Source organism: Alosa sapidissima, chromosome 16 (assembly GCF_018492685.1).
Source record: "Alosa sapidissima isolate fAloSap1 chromosome 16, fAloSap1.pri, whole genome shotgun sequence".
NCBI lineage: Eukaryota > Metazoa > Chordata > Actinopteri > Clupeiformes > Clupeidae > Alosa > Alosa sapidissima.
The window spans coordinates 33,740,598-33,756,350 of NC_055972.1; the positions used below are offsets into that span (position 1 = coordinate 33,740,598).

Here is a 15,753-nt window from a genome sequence, read left to right on the forward strand (position 1 = left end):
TCTAATTTATTAAACTTTGAAACTGATAAACACATAGGCCTACAAAATTCAAACATTTGGAAAAAAACTATTTTTTAATATTTTTTTAAATTGTAATAATCCATGACTAAATGTATTGCAAATGATTGTACATTTTGCAAATTATTTGTATATTTTAAAATCTCACATACCCCCATTTGAGAACCACTGTACTATAGTATTGCATATTATTGTTTAACAGTAGGTCATATCAATCTGGACAGCCAGGGGTGTTTCCCAAAACCATAGTTTGCATTGCAACCAACAAAGTAGCTAACTTAGTTAGCAACTATGGTTATGGGAAACACGCCCCTGGTTAACAAGTTGCTAACTAGCACACCTAACCAGACGTCTGCTTTCTCAATTAGCCTTACCTCTGATGTTTGATAAAGCGCCAATCGATGCATCCCACAGCGCCGCCACACGGCCATATCTTTAGGCCTACTACCCACGCAAATTACAATGGAAATACAATAGGCCTACATCACTTATTTTTTCATTGACATAAGGCTAATAATATGATGAACACTGGCATTTCTCTTTCCTATACTATATTACTGAACTGGTAGAAGAAAGAGGTGGCTTGTTAATATAAGGAGTGCCGACTTGTCCATCCAATCCAAACAAGTAAACCTAAGGAAAGGAGGGTATGGAGTGTGTGAGGCTAACTTTGAATCGTATGGTTTTATTTGAAATCCACATTTTCAACAAATCCCACAATTTAACACCTGCATACATAGCCATATTCTGCAGTCTCCCCACAAGGAAAAGAATAGCACAATGTTGATAATGTATTTTACAGCAAACAAGAAAGCGTCTTACAGATGATGCTGTTCCCACAATAATCAACTGCCCTAAACCCCCTCCATCAACTGCCAGTAGATGTGTCCTGCAGAGACATGGCATTGCATTGCGTGGTAGTTAAGCATTTACAAAACTAAATACTGTTCTTGTCTTTGAATTAACTAACATCCTCAATGGATTAGTGTGAGTGCAGGAAAGCAGGATCTCTTCGTTTGGTTGGATGAAGGTTGAAGTCATATGGCCAGCATTTACAGCACCTAAAACAGAGACAACACCGCAAAGTAAAAAAAAAATACATCATGAATTACAATGATGTTCTTATGTTCTTGGAATTAAGTTATTACACCTGCACATTTCTTTGCTTAATATGATCCTTCCTACTATAAATGCTGTGATAACACAATAGGACTGAAGACTATGATATAGCTGGAGAGGCTGCCAAGTGAGGCAAATACTACGACTGACTTCTTTGAGGCCATGAACAGGCTTTTTGATGTCTTAAATTCACGGTATAAATGTACATTCAAATCAGCTACTGCAGTTTTAACATCAGTCAAATTGTGATAACAGCACCTGATTACAAACACAAACACTTACTTCTCAGGCGCATCTCTGACCCCAATCCATGGCGTCGTCCTATAGGACCACAAAGCAGACATCAGATCCACCATCTTACGAGAGAGAGCCTTCAGTGGATTGAGTCTTGGACCTTCAGGTTGCTAGAGAACAATACATATAGTGCAGAAATCATTCTCAGTGTGTTAACTAATGTTGAATAATAGATATTTTTTTCCATACAGAGGGAAGTTTAAATCTAGTTACAGAGTTTCATAGTGACAGGCTGTTGGTCGAAACATGTTGGCCAATGCAGCCAAAAAGGCTTTTCCTTGGAGTGCCCTTTGTAGAATTAGTTTCAACTTTATTTTGGTTGCGTTTAATGAAGTCTTCAGGTCTGATTGTGAGTAGCCTATATGAAATTATATTTGATATGTTTAACTTTGAAAGTCTGTAACTTGTATAGGGCAATTCCACGCAAAACTGTCACATCCATGGCATTGTGTTGCCGTTATGGATAAGACAGTTTTGCGTGGAATTGCCCTATACACTTGAAAGGCCACAAGAGCTGACAGTTACAGAACAGTCTATGTACTGTAACATAGCATTGACTTATCCTCTGAATAACACAGGCTCAAGTTCATTCCTCCCTGTCATCGCGGGTTCATCCTCACCATCCATAGCATTCTTCTGCTCGTCCAGCAACTGGGGAGAGAATTAGCAAACATGACGGTCATTTTAGTGCTGCTACTAACAACTAATTTTCTAATGACTAATCTTTCATTAGTAGACTAATCTATATATTTGAAGAGTTCAGGTGCAAAACCCTCTAAATCCGTCTGACCACTTTTCTTTTAAATGAGCATTTAAATTCAGGCTCCTATAGGTTTTTGCCTATAAATCGATATTTCAGACCAGGAAGAGAGTGGTATTTAGTGGGTTTAGAAGTTAAATTATTTGATTAGCGTATACTATGTGAGGAGAGCATCCCCTCACCATCTTTATCTCATTTTTGACATAGGTGGCATTTAGAGGCTTTTGCATCTGAACCCTTCATTTATTTATTTTAAGTATTTGTTATTTCGACGTGTCCACTTTATTTTGAACTCAACTGAAGGGCCAAAACGTAAAATATATATCAGCCTACTTTTGTTAAAAGCTCATTAAGTAAACTGTTCAAAAACGTTATGTATTAACAATCTAAACATAAGTATCTGCATTTCCATTAGCTGACCACGTTACAGTGCCCCCCTCCTCCCCCCCGTACTGTACATCCTTACATATACAGTGGGCAGTGCTTGGCCAGCTTCACTCGCGGTCCGCGCGTGAGATCACGCGGTATCACGCGACTTTAATTTGTATTTTTCCAGTGAGACGCTGCAACAACCCAAACAACCGGTAGATGGTTCAAGTGAGCAGGATGTCTCGTAAAAAGAAATGGAGCCTGGAAAACCCTACACAGACTTCACTACAGACTTTAGCAGACTGGTTTAGAAATAATGTAATAGCCAGAAATATGCCTGCCCTGCCCTAATAAAGAAATATTTGGTTAACTGCGAGTGAATCCCGTTTGCAGCCGTAGAGACGCAGGACAAATTAAACATTCTGGTTTTCTCCGAGTGCAACGATGATAGACAGACATCATTTGGACAAAATATAGAGTATTAACCTCCGTTGCTCAGCCAAATGCCTTCCTGTTACGTCCTGTTATCACGGAGTTACAGGCGATAAACGATTTTTGATGGTCACAAGTTTACTTCATTAGGGACTGTTCGTTATTTATTTAAGGGGCTACCGGAGGAGTTTTGGGAGCATTAGTCCAAAAAGACGTGACCCTCCCTCGCCAGCAATACATTTTTCTATGACCCTCCAAAGTGATTATGAAAAAATCACTGTCAACTTTTTCCGGGTTTATCGCCTACTGTATTTTAACGTTTTCACATATTTGGCCATAAGCCGTTTATCATAGGCTATCACGAAACCAAACTACAAATGCGAACACTTTAACAGGGGGAATTAATTGGGCATGAATCATGCTGAACGCTATTTCGCTACCTTAGAATAATAAGGTTCTATCTGTGTTTTGAGTAGGTACAACCGGGACGATTGAAACGGGGATGAATGAAACATTCCGGTTTTCTCCGTGTGCAACGATGATAGACAGTCATCATTTGGACAAAACATGGAGCATATTAACCTCCGTTGCTCAGCCAAATGCCTTCCTGTTACGTCCTGGTATCACGGAGTTACAAGCGATAAACGATTTTTGATGGTCACAAGTTTACTTCATTAGCGGTTTATTTTTTTGGATTATTAAAGAGTGTTTTTCATTTAAAGGTTTGACTTCTTGCTTATTCAGTAGAACATTTAGTGCTCTCCCCAATCCCAGACGTTCACATTGCATGTTTGTTTGTAATGGATGCAACCGCGAGATAGGCTATGCGTTTGACAATGAGTTGTTAACAGAACCAAGACATAGGCCTATAGCCCAGCAGCAATCTAGGGACTGATCGTTATTTATTGAAGGGGCCACCGGAGAAATTTTGAGTGCTTCAGTTGGAAGTTGCATGACCCTCTCTTGCCTGCTAGAAATTGTTCAATGACCCTCCGACAGAATTGTTAAAAAAGACATGACCCTCCCCTGCCAATTGTCTTCCGCCCGCGCCACAGCCACACACTTTGTGATAACGTTCTTTCCCGTGAGCTTGCATGCTACCAGTCCTTCCTTTTCAAATGTGTTCCGCCTGTTTGCACAATTTCACAAATAATCATATGTGATCAATAGTATGACAAGTAATCCCTGTGCACGGGGACCGAAACAATGCATGCCAACTTTTTCCGTGTTTATCACGTATTTTAACTTTCCCCGCTGTCTTGCCGTTTTAATGTTTTCCCGTAGAATATCCCATATTTTAATACTCTCATAACAGCCCTGCCATCGGGCCTGTCTCTGTGTTGCCCTGTTGCCCCTTGCCCTTCCAACGAAACAGATGTCTTCAAATCATCGTTTTCCTTGCTTGAAGGCGAACTTAGAGTGATGTTAACCTATTTAAGTTTAACGGCGCGATTGTCGTGAGAGCACGATTCATTGGCGCTTGCATGTTCGGCCTTATGTCTACGTGCGCACCTGAGGCTACTCAGCTGCACGAGAAATAATTTCCCCTGTTTGTATGTTCACTGCAAGTTGGCCTACCATAACTTACCAACTCTGCACTGTAGACTGGCTATTTATATTTTTCTGTGAAATAAGCAAATGTATTTGTTCAACTTTATGAAGCAGAATTACGCATAGGCTACTTTGAACATAATACATTTGACAAAGGACAGATGTATGTTGCTAGTGACAAAATATTAACTTTCAGTGTTTTACGATGTCTTTGTCATGGGGAAGTGTTTTTCCCCATGCATTTATTCTAGGTTACTGTCAGTGACTGCCGTGAGAGAAGCGGGTTCTGTGTTTCGTTCATGTCAGTGACTGACGCGAGAGAAGCGGGGTCTGTGTTGTGTTGCGTTGCGTTAATTTATTTTCATTGGGCATACCATGCCATGCCGTCCACAGCTCTTCAGTTCTGACAAAGCCAAAATTACTCCTTTTGAAACAATGAGTGCAGGAAGCGCGTTTGTATGGTTATATTGCTTGACGGGGGTTACTTTGGCTACTTTGAGAACTACTTTGAGAACATTTCAATTCACCCGACACTAATATTCAAAATGTTGAAAACTATTTCGGCATAGCCTATAAAGCAGTTTAATTAAATGGAATGTTAGTTGTAAACAAACGAGCTTGGTGAGGCTTGGCCTCACAGATGCGCTCGTGCCTTAGATGGCAGGAAAAATCTTCACAATAGGCCATTAACTATATAACCACCCGATTCACGTTGGCTGGGGGGAAGGGGGGCCATCAGACAATTGTGCCCAGTTAATCCGGCCCTGCCCCCAAAAAATCACACCTTCCCACCTCTGACAGCTTAAAAGAAGTCAAGAGGACTCCTTACTCACAGACCTATATCACAAACCTGCGGTTTTGAAATCCTATGCCTACAGGAGCTTCCAATCGCGAGGAAGCAATTTTGCATTGCAGGCATAACTAACATGCAATAACGCCGCCAACAACAACCAAAACTAGGCTAATCATTGTCAACATGTAAATTAAATGTAACATTATTGTGAATCAAATTAAAATGTTCTCTTTTGCAAACGTAGGCATAGTAACAGAATAATTTAATAATGTTACAAAGATACTACATCAATCCGTATGTTTCATTAGGCTACTAGGCTATTTGTTTTGCCTTGATTCATTTAGGCTAGGCCTTTTTATTCAGGGGCCGTATTCACAAAGAATTTTAAGGCTAAAAGTAGCTCCTAACTGGCGAATTTAGGAGCAACTCCTAAAAATAATGGGCGTTTCACTCCTAACTTTAGGACTCCTAATTTTTTCACAAAAAGTAATTCAAGAAGCATTTTAGACCTAAAAGTAGCACCTAAGTGTGGGACAGCTTAAGTCGAGAGGACTCCTAACTCACTAAGACCTTTTCATAAACAGCTTTTTTGTGGCATTTTACGTTGCGATGTTTTGAAATAGCCTATGCGCAACAGGAGCTTCCAATCGCGAGGGAACAATTTTGCATTCATAAAAGGGATGCAATAACGCCACCAACAACAACCAAAACTACTCATTGTTAACATGTAAATGAAATGTAACGTTTCATTGTGAATCAAATTAAAATGTTCTCCTCTTTGCAAACGTAGTCTAGGGATATGGTGACAGATTAATTTAATAATGTTGCAAAGGTAGGCTACTGCATCAATCCATAGGCCTATGTTTCATTAGACTACTAAGCTATTTGTTTTGCCTTACTCTTTATTCATTTAGGCTAGGCCTTTTTATTCAGTTATTAATCATCTTCCGTCCTTCGCACTACTTGTGTAGCGCACGCATTCTCCGACTTGTCACCTGTCAGTCATCATCGGAAGAGAGGTGTTTGGAATTCCCGCGTTACAATCGTCAGCCAATCAAGGTGGTCACTTCAGTCAAGCTCGTGCATGAGTAATGACGTCATCCATAGCCACGAAGACTCACTCCTAGTTTAGGAGTTGTCTGAAAGGCTTTGTGAATAACTTTTAAGAGAAAACTCCAATCTAAAATCTTTAAGTGCGATTTAGGAGTAGCCTACTCCTAGTTGTAAGATAAAAGCCTTTGTGAATAGCCTACGGCCCCAGTTATTCATCATCTTCCGTCCTTGTGTAGCGCACGCATTCTGAGACCTGTCACTCATCATCGTAAGGGAGGTGTTTGGAATCATGCCCGCGTTACAATCATCAGCCAATCAGCCAATCAAGGTGGTCGAATATTACTGATGATCATTGTTATTTAAGAACATGCAGTGTGCGTAGGGTACCAAAAACATCTTGCTCGTAAAAAAGCATCATAAAGCACATTCTGGCGGGTCTGTTATTTACTGTAGGCTGCGCAAACCACAGGCCTTTAGCCTATTTTGGGCAAGCCTGCATTAATTCATTCATTCATTCATTCATTCATTTATTCATTCAACCTTTATTTATTCTAGGAGGGTCATTGAGGGAAGCCCTCATTTTCAATGAAGCCGAGATTACAGACGCCTCTGTATGTATGGCGTATGGAGTATGGCGAAAAACGAAATGTTTCACTATGCTAGGCTGATAATAAAATTCAGTGCACCAATACAACTGTGTACATACCCTGTTACTCATTTTTTTACTAGCAGCTAAACACATTTCTAAACTGCTAAATCAATGTTGCTTCCAGTAGATCTGATCCCCAAGATGCCGATTTAGGTAGAGCAAATATCAGGTTCGTAAATTATCTTTGTAGCCTAACTACCAAATTAATCTGGTAGCAAGTGCCTCAGCTAGCTCTGCTATCGGTATCGATGGTTAGCTAACGTCAACTATCAATGAGCTAAAATTCATGACGGCGACACAAGATAATAATGATGTTATTACCTAAACTTCGCAGACATTTTATTACATAGATAACTCGTTACACAGATACAGACTAATCACAAATGCCTTGCCACATTTCAAACTCCCACTTACCTCGATATCAGACCACATCTTGCCACGACGATGTACCAAATTCAGTCACCCAGGGCAGCTCCAGTTGATCACAGCAGCAAGAAATTCCATTCCATTGTAGAAGCCTGTGCTGCTTTATCTTTGTATATTAAGGATCTTTGTCGGAACATTTACTTTTAAGTCGCGCATCAATGCAAAGAAATAGTGTTGACATAGAGGGGAGTATTAATTTGTTTCATTGTGTCCCCTAGGTTATATCTGTGGCCTGAAAAAACTTATTCCCGAAGCACTTTAAGGCTTTAAGCATACAAACTGGCTCTATTAAGACTACACATCCTGTTAAACTGCTTCCTCTCCCACAAACTGTTTCAAAATAAAAGTCCTCACTACAATATTTCACTGTTTAACAATTTAACCCTTTAAACTACTGAACTTTTTAACTGTTCAGCCATTGTAACTGTTACTTGTCATCAACTATGACTCCTACCCACTGTAGCTAGTTAGCATGGTTAGCATAGTTAGCATGTTAGCATTGCTAACATTGTTAGCATTTTAACAAAACTGCTAAAATGATTAGCTAGGTTAGCTAAGTCACATGGATAGCATGCTAGTTAGCAGAGTTAGCATAACTACTAAAAATTATTTTTCCTTTTTTGAGGTGGTTAAGATAGGTGAAAAGTCTTGAAATTTGGCACACACATCAGGTGTCACGCAAAGCAGTTAGGTACAAGAGCTTGTCCCCGGGCGTGGCCCAGGGACTCAGTAGCGCCCCCTTAGGTGATTGAGGCAGTGGTTGGCACATACTTTCAGCTAGACGCATCAAAGACGCATTAGCCACGCCCAACAGGAAGTGAGGTATTTGGGGTTTTGTGCGGACTAAAATGTGATGAATTGTGATGCCAAAAGAGGTGCTTCCCATGGGTGAAAACGCATGAAGTTTGGCACACACATCAAGTGGTACAGTGAATAGACAGGGATAAAACCTTGGCACCAGGCGTTGCCCAAGAACTGCATAGTGCCCCCTTATGTCACTGTGACTTGTGGTTGGCATATAGTGTATGTAACTCACAAAAACAAACAACTTTTGTATTAACAGGGGTGGGCAAACTTTTTGGCTCAAGGGCCACATTGGGTTTTGAAAATTGGCTGGCGGGCCGCACAACCCCGTCCCCCCCCACCCCACGACATACGCATAAAAAATACATTTTTTATAGCCTATAATTTAGTATGAAAAGTATTTGTTTTAAAATACTGCTAATTTGTTTTAAAAATACTGCTAATTTTATGATGTTTAACAAATGTATAAATTGTGCACTGTCGCTTTAATTCACGTTTATTTCTCAATGATCTTCTGCCTGCTCCGTTTTGGCTAGTGCTGTACCTACGGCTGGGCCCTCTCACAGTTTTTAAATGGTCAGTAGTGGGAACTACTTTTGCCTTCATGATTTCCTTTTAAAACTTTCTTATAAGAAGGAGATATCAATTATCAACAATCACAAGCCAGCTGGAACCTGCGGCTCTCTCTCCCTCTCGTGAGTGCAGACGCGTTCCCAATTAAATGGATTGCATAATGTTCACGTTAGATCTGCCGCAAAGGAGATAACTAAGAGTTAACTTAGAGATAACATCATGTTAAACTATTTAACATGATGTTTTGACATTGACATTGTAAACGTTATCTAAGGAGAGTGAAAAGTAGTTTGCAGTAAAGCTAACCAATGTCGTCTATATCGCAGGAAAAAAATAGCGAGCAGCCTGATAACTAAATGAAATGCTCGGCGGGCCGGATGAAAGTGCTTGGCGGGCCGGATCCGGCCCGCGGGCCGCAGTTTGCCCACCCCTGTCCTAGACGGTTTGTCAGATTCATGTGAAATTTGACAAACATTATGCCAAGATGTTGCTGATGTTAAATTGTGAAGGGATTTTTGATATGTTGTACTATATTATGGTTTTAATATCTCACCACATAAACAGGAAATGTGTCATAAAGTCACAGTGCATTGAATGAATGGTCTGAATCTTCTCAGGTTAATAGATATTATGATGATATCCAGACACCCAATGGGCCTGCCTGGCATAGCGCCACCACCTGGTCAAGCAGGAACATATGCCAGAAATTGGCAGTGCCTTTATTGATTGATCTGAAACTTTACAAAATATTGGATATCATTATTGTGATGATATTCACATGTGTAATTCACATGCCTAGCATAGTGCCACCATCTGGCCAAGCAGGAAATGTGCCAAAAATGTTCAATGCTTTGACTAATTGATCTGAAATTTAACACAAAAATTAGATATCATGATGATGATATTCATATGTCTTATTAACATGCCTTGCATAGCGCCACCAATTGGCAAGAGAAGGAATGTGTTTTTTCCACGTCTGTTGGATATCACAATCAGATGCATTAGATTAATCAGATATATATGTGTATATGACATCCAAACACCCAATATGCCTGTCTGGCATAGCGCCAACAACTGGCCAAAGTCAGAATAGTTTTTGGAATTTATTTACAAAATTTTTATTAAATATCATTATTTTGATGATATTCACATGTGTAATTTCCATGCCTAACATAGCGCCATATGTCCAACCAAAAAGTGCATCAGAAATGTTCTTTGCTTAAAATGAATAGTCTGAAATTCCTCATGTTAATATATATTATGATTATAATGACACCCAATGGGCCTGCCTTGCATTGCGCCCCCACCTGGCCAAGCAAGTAAATGTGCCAGAAAATAAAATACAAAAACAAATAGCACATGCATCAATTATGTACATTTCACAAATGCACCACGTCAGTACTTTGTTGGATTCCGAAATGTCCCGGGTTGTGGCCCGCAAGTGCTAGGGCCCGCCATTGCCGCTTGCGGCTATATTTGTTCTTGTTTTTTTAATTTCCGAATACATTTGTTTTTCTTAAAAGTTTGATTTTTTTCTCATTGTGAGATAAAGATAAATCACTAAATTTTACTCAACTTTACTTGGGGTGCTAATAACAGTGGAGTGCATTACATAACTTGTCTTGTCTTCATGCCTAAGGTAAAAAGAAAAAACATGCTGTTCAATGGTCATGTTGACACACCAACCAATATTTATTTAAGATAAAACGTTAGACTTTGTTCAGGAAAGTGGTTTTACATTTACACTTTGAGGTTTGTCTTGCAGCCTAATAAAAATTGTAATGCAATTTACAGTGTACAATTTTGGAGAAAGATTATTGATATTTGAACTAATAAAATGGCACCCCTGGAAAACTATGCTGCTACTGGAAGTAGTGTTGGTGGGTGACTAGTAGGTGGCACTCTTCTCTCTAGACAAAACATGCCAGCCTTCAGACGAGATATTAAACCGAGGTCCTGACTCAGTGTGGTAATTAAAGATCCCATTGCACAAAATGATTCCAAACACGAATATCTACTCATCTGCGTTGCCCCCACCATTTATCAGCGTAATTCCAGAGATTGCTAAATCAGCGAGACCTACGAACTCCGCCACACCGAATGGAGGGAAGCCTACCGGTAGCCTATGTCGTTACCACAGTATGCAACGCAAATAATCTTAAAGAAGCCCTATGCAACAATTTTAGCAAAAATGTAATTATGTAATTATGCAGGTTGAGAGTCGTTCTGATGGTTCTACAACACTTTTTGGGTCGTTTAGTGAGTGCTTCGTCTCCCCCTAGTGCTTCTCCGCGGAAAAAACGAATATGCAACTTTCTGGTCACGGTCCGAACAAATCCGGATGTAACTCAGCGGAAGTATCTAATCGTGCCTCGAAAATGTAGTCAGATTGTACTTTCTAAGAAGACTGCAAAACGGACTCCGACTTGGCTTTGTTGCTGTTGAAATTGTAAGTAGCCTACCCTTGGGTGAACTTCGTTTTTGTAATGTGGTTTGATAGTCTCTTGAACAATGTGTTTGCTCGACCGTTTTATTGTGAGCCCTGTATGTGTTTAGCTTGGTTTCTTGATGGCTAGCTCGCTAGCTAGTGAGTGTTTAAAAAAATTAAGTTATGTGTACATTTAGTGGCTGTACATTCATTGGCCTGTAGATGGTGGTGTTGAGCGTTGCTGGAAGAGGATATTGTCTCACACACTCTTTCTTACAAACACACATACATACATCAACACACACACACACATACACATGCACACCTACAGTATACACACACTCCACAATCCACAGGCACAGACACATGCATCCACATACACACACACTTACAGTACATGCAAGCACACATACAGGGATGGGCAGTATTTCTAATACATGTATTTAAAATATGTATTTCAAATACAAAATACTATTACTATTTTGTAATTTGTATTTTATTGAGATGATGAAAATGCCTTCGTATTTTGTATCAAAATACTTAAGTGTTGTGTATTTTTGTATTTTCAAAATACTGTAAAATACTTTCTGTGAAACACTGTGAAGACATCTATCTAACCATCTATAAAGCACAAAATCTCTGTCTCTGTCTGTCTGTGGCACCCTCACATGGTCAAGCCCCTCTGCTCCAGGAGAGCGTTTATTTTCCTTTGCTGGACTGATTAACAGGCCCCATAGGAGTCATCTGAATGCAACACTGTTTGAGAAGTTAGTTGTGCTTAAAGGCATCAGCTGAGGAGACACGACTAGCTTACAGTAGGTTACACACACTCCTTTGCTCACACAAGGACAGCACAAGGACTTGAGTTCACAAGCTTAGATCGCAACACATGAGTTACAGTTCTCTGACCTGTGAAATATTTCAGTGCTCTGGTAACTTGACAAGATACCTCAAACAAGGACATTTCCAATTTTGTAGATTTTAAATACGAAATGATTAATAATGTCAGAATTATTGGCTTCTAATTGGCTTAACTGATAAGATGGTATTAATGTGACAACCTGATTTTTTTTTTTTTTGTATTTACATTGATAGAGGTTTGCACACACCAGTTTCAGGTGTATACAAAATTATTCAACTGTAATGAAACTCACTAGCCTGGCGGGCCATTCTATATCATTGAAATGTATAGTCTGGAATCGAACCATTCACCTCGCCTAATCCAAGGGGCGGGCAGAGAATTGTCTTTCAAACTGCCTAGGCATGCAATAGGCCAGGGCTACGACCATATCCGTATCCGGTCGGCAAAACGGCAAATACATCCTTCTTCGAAAGAAATGACTTAAGTGCATTGTGTTGTTCAACTTTCAAAGAAAAGCACAAGTCCAACTCCTCCAAAGTTGACGCCAACGCCGATTCAAACAACCGCTCTTCGTTTGCCATAGCCACCTTCCTTGTTGTTCACCGTCGCAGGACTGTTGTTATCCTGTTAAGCCCGCCTTAAGACTCTCTAACAAAATAGAGCGCTGGCTGGGAAGTGTGACAGTTGTGGAGTCGGCATTCGTAGCATGTTGCTGCAAAACAGTACATCTCCAAACTCAAATACAGGAGACTAACCGTCAATAAAAGTGGACTGTCAGAGCAGCACAAAATACTAAAAGCCATGCCAAGTGTCCTGTTCGCTCTTAATCTTTCCATCACATTTGGTGCCTCTACCCACTTCGTAAATGTGTTAGTTAGTTCTGTACTTTAAAGAACAGTTTGAGCGATCACATAGCCTACGTTCAATGTTGCAATATTATCAGTAGGCCCTATGTGCAATTGACTTTTGAGCAGGATCTTACAAGAACATTTTGAAATGAATGGAAAGACACAGTGATGATGAGATTTTGCACTCAACTGTAGCCTAGGCCTGCTAGTGGCGAGTCTGTTTATTTATGACTATAGTCTATTTACTTTGTATTGTAGCCTATGCAACTATTCTATTAAACGCTATGTGCTAGTCTATTAAACAATATAGGCTATGACCGCTATGGTCTTGCACTATTTTCTCCCATGATCATATAGTTTCAGTTATCCAAAAGGCTTGAAGGATGCTCTTTATTATATGGCAATTTTGGAAAAATAACTGATAAAAGTGGCGTGAGGTGACCCCCTGTCAGACCCCCGGCCGATACATAATTACAAATTCAGTACGATTAAAGGAAAACCGAATGTTCATCATCATTTAGGCTGCATTTCCAGTATTGGCGTTACGTAGTTTGTCCACCAGATAGCGCAGTAGCAAGACGTAACTTTGTTGGAAGTTAATCTAAAGTGGGTTGGGAAAACAATGGACGTTTCCTACAAGGACAACACTATTACCATTAGCATAGAGCTGCACAGTCCCACCCACAGCCGATGCCGGAAGTAAAAATTCAATGCAATTTCTCCATTGACAATTGCGGTATAAGCCATAAAAACTTAACTGCACGTGGTAGACTTAAAACCAGCTACGGCTGTACTAAGCGATTGTATATGCTCATATAGACGCCAAGAGTTAATGGGGCACTAACCTTGTTTTGCATTAGCCTACATGCTGCAACACAGGTATGAAATATATTATGTTTTAGTCAGTGTCCAAAGGGGTGAAAGCCACTTTAAATCGGGTCACATTATTGACTGTTGTGTGTCCGAGAGTCAGCTTGTGGGTTTTGTAAGGGCCAGCATGAGGGACAAGACCTACAAAGTTGTGGTGAGTTAAGCAGGGAGGTTGGTAACGTTAATGCTGCTAGTTACAGTGCATGAAAATGCACTGTACTGTTCTTCCTAGGCAACTTCAACAACTTCTTATTATTATTCCGCTTACCACTTTTTCCGTACGCTATTTCTCTTGAACAGTTTAACTTAAAAACTTCATTCAAACTTTGTAACGTAGGTATTCAAACGGACCAAGCTGCTATGTCTTTTCAACTTTGAAACTTTTATACTTTTTAAACTATTAAAGAAAAACTTTTTAAAAATCCCCATAGATTTAACATTGCCGATTGTGACATCATAATACGGCCGTTAAGCAATTAGAATCCTATGGCAGGTGTTCAGGCCATTGTTAAGCATACAATCTGGGTCAATTAAGACTACACATCCTATTCAACTGTTTCCTCTGCCCAAAACTGTTTCAAAATAAAAGTCCTCACTACAATAATCCACTGTTAAACAATGTAACCCATTAAACTACTGAACTTTTTACATTCAACTTTTAAACGGTCTACTTTTAAACTATCATTAAACTATCTATCTATTAAACTAGCTGTCTATCAACAACTTTTAAACTATCTACATTCAACTTTTAAACTTTTAAACAATATACATTCAACTTTTAAACAGTTTACTTTTAAACTATGATTAAACTATCTATTAAACTAGCTGTCTATCAACAACTTTTAACTTGTCATCAACTATGTCAACACTTGTCATCAACTATGACTCCTAACCACTGTAGCTAGTTAGCATGTTAGCATAGCATTTTTAATAAAACTGCTAAAAATGATTAGCTAGGTTAGCTAAGTCACATGGTTAGCATAGTTAGCATGCTAATTAGCATAGTTAGCATAACTACTAAAAATGATTCGCTAGGTTAGCTAAGTCACATGCCTAGCATAGTTAGCATTGTTAGCATGCTAATTAGCATAGTTAACATGTTAGTTAGCATAGTTAGCATAACTACTAAAAATGATTAGCTAGGTTAGCTAAGTCACATGGCTAGCATAGTTAGCATTGTTAGCATGCTAGTTAGCATAACTACTAAAAATGATTAGCTAGGTTAGCTAAGTCACATGGTTAGCATAGTTAACATAACTACTAAAAATGATAAGCTAGGTTAGCTAAGTCACATGGTTAACATAGTTAGCATGTTATCATTGCTAGCATAGTTAGCATGTTTAGTAAAACTGTTAGCATGAAAAAATGAAAAAATAGTTAGCATGTTAGCATTTATAGCACTGCTATAAAACATTAGCTAAGTAGCATGGTTAGCATAGTTAAAAATCTTAGCATAACTGCTAGCAAACATCAGAGCCATTCCAACTTTCAGTTATCATCAAATATCTACCTATACACAGCCATTAAACTATTTGAATATCAACATTCATTAAACTTCCAGTCTGTCAACAACTTTTAAACTATTTACCTTCAACTTTTAAACGGTCTACTTTTAAACTATCATTAAACTATCTATTAAACTAGCTGTCTATCAACAACTTTTAAACTATCTACTGTCTATCAACAACTTTTAAACTATCTACATTCAGCTTTTAAACAGTCTACTTTTAAACTATCAACTTTTATTAAGCTATGCAACCACCATGTCTATCCTAGCATCACCGTAGTAACCATCTCTGTATTATCTGTTTTAACTATACATGATATTTTACATCACAACTTAAGCATTTTCATGCACTGGTAATTCCTTGGAATTGCATTTCTAGTTAACATTAGCTAGGCTA

The 15,753-nt window shown here is 39.1% G+C and overlaps 1 long non-coding RNA gene across 1 annotated transcript; it reads right to left on the bottom strand.

Moving 5' to 3' along the window:
• Positions 1 to 928: 928 nt before the first annotated feature.
• LOC121685509 lies at positions 929 to 7,467 on the bottom strand. Its single transcript, XR_006023366.1, has 4 exons — positions 7,453 to 7,467; positions 2,052 to 2,082; positions 1,420 to 1,541; positions 929 to 1,079 (listed from the first exon to the last, which is right to left on the bottom strand). It is a non-coding gene; the product is annotated as an uncharacterized LOC121685509 (long non-coding RNA).
• Between the last annotated feature and the right edge of the window lie 8,286 nt (positions 7,468 to 15,753).